This window comes from Galeopterus variegatus, unplaced genomic scaffold (assembly GCF_000696425.1).
Source record: "Galeopterus variegatus unplaced genomic scaffold, G_variegatus-3.0.2 Scaffold802, whole genome shotgun sequence".
Lineage (NCBI taxonomy): Eukaryota > Metazoa > Chordata > Mammalia > Dermoptera > Cynocephalidae > Galeopterus > Galeopterus variegatus.
Genome location: NW_007726913.1, coordinates 295,214 through 297,582, shown reverse-complemented (window position 1 = coordinate 297,582; position 2,369 = coordinate 295,214).

Here is a 2,369-nt window from a genome sequence, read left to right as displayed (position 1 = left end):
GGCGGGAGTGCCGCCGCGCTCCCAAGCGGTGCACTGTAGCAGTGCGCCACCGGACCGGCCCCTACCTTCCTTTTTTTTAAAAAAAAAAAAAAAAAGATAACTTATTACACGTATATGTGGGGTATAATGTTGATTTTCAATAATTGTGTACAATGTATGATAGTTAGATCAGGGTAGTTAGCTTATTCATTCTTTTACCTTCTAACAATAAATTTACCAATTTGAAGGATAATTGGACTGTTATAATGAAAAAGTAACAATTATCAAGAGTTTAGGAAACGTGATAAGCACCCTGAAGTAATACTGCAGGACTATAACCTAAACTAGTGGAAAGTCTCAACATTTTACAGAGGATAAAGTTATGCTCCATTTTGCTTGACAATTAATTATAAAATACAAAATTAAATTGTGAAATATTACCTGCATTTGTTTTCTATTGCTGCATAACAAATTACCACAAATTTAGGGGCTTAGACCAACACAAATTTATTATCTCAGAGTTTATGTCAAAAATCCAGGCTGGGCTAAACTGGGTTTTCTACTCAGGCTCTCACAAGGCTGATAAGGTGTCTGATGGGCTGCCTTTCTTTTCGAAGCTCAGGGTCTTCTTCCAGGTTCATTCATGTTGTTGGCAGAATTGAGCTCCTTGCTCTGTAGAACTGAGGCCCCTGTCCTGCTGGCTGTCAGCCTGGGGTCCAGATTAGCTCCTAATGGTTGCCAGAAGTACCTTGTCCTGTGTCCCTCTCCTTATGCCCTCTTATGTTTCAAAACTGTTTTTCTAAAGAGACCTAGACTTTTTAAAGATCTGACTTGTTTAGATGTGGCCCACCTGGGGGATGGCTGGTTAGCTCAGTTGGTTAGAGTGTGGTTGTGACACCAAGGTCGAGGGTTTGAATCCCTGTGCTAGCCAGCTGCCAAATAACAAACAAAAAACAAGAATTTGGCCCACCTGGGTAATCTCACGTTTGATTGATTAAAAAGTCAACAGATTAGTAACCTAATCTTGGGAGTGATATATTCTATCATATGCAAATGTTTAGGCTGCACTTAAGAGGAGGGAATTACACGAAGCAAGTACAGTAGGGGGCAGTAATCTTGGGGGCCACCTTAGAATTCCGCCTATCACCCTGTTCCATTATGTTGATGGTCAAATTCGTCATTATATGCCAGCAAATCAAATGAGATACCAGTGAAGAAAACATCATGCATGCATTCATATCCATCAGCAGAGTCTTAACAGCACCACAATGTTCTTGGAACACACAGGTCTTGGTAAGGATCTGTGTGATCCCTTCTAATATTTCTTATTCTTTTCTGTTCTATTTTATATCAGTTTTTAAAAAGCTGATCACAACTCACAAAGTGGATGTCATGAAATGGATTTCATGACCCATAATTTGAAAAACAGCCTTAATGGACAAGTTTTGTCTTAATCTGTAAAAATTTCTCTTTATAGAAAAGGACACTAGAGTATACTTATGCAAAAACAATTTCTGAATGAATTAATGTAGGCTAAATGATAGGTGCAAATGGGTAAACTGTAATCTTCAAAAATTTATTTTAAATTACAAGACAATCAGCAATACCACCACAGTCCTCAGGAGGGCAGCATCGAGGTATACTTGAGACTTAAGATGCCAAAAGTTTTCTAGCGAATAGGAATTCTAAGCGTACTTACAGTGTACTAGTGCAAGGAAAAAGTGGTTTATGCTTGGCAACTGCGAATCAGTCCTGTCAAAACCAAAAGAGCTATGATTTATTTTTTTACATGATCCAAGAGAACAAGAGAATTAGTTGAATTCTTTTATTTCTTGCTTCTTCCTTTCCTTTTGCATTTTTTCTTTTACAACCATCTCTGCCCTATGTTCTTGGTCCAGGTAAGGGCCAAAACCCGTGGGCCCTGAGGACATGGCAATCATAAACATTTTTTGCTGACTCAGATTCATTGTAAACTCCCTATTTCCACACTGAAGTTGACTTCCATCACAACTCTTACCACACGATAATTGGTGGCTCTTGCAGTGCCATTTTTGTGAATGGATACAACTCTCTTAACCAGGGTGCAAGAAGGAAGTCCTGCCCTGCAGATGAGTCAGCATGTTCTCTTATCTTCAGACTTCAAGCGGCTTGAGAAAGGCTTTTCTTAAAACACAAACAGTGAAATCAAGCTATGTAATCAAATGTTCTTAGACTGTTGGACCTTTTCAGGCTTAACCCTATTTATGACTATAGAAGGAAATACACTAGTTTGAATACCTTCTTTTTATCTCTATTCTGGACCCAACATGGTCTCACCTTAAAATCAGGATCTGTTTGACACCACTGTGACTCACTCAACAGGAAATAGGCAGGAGGGCCCACATCGTCTA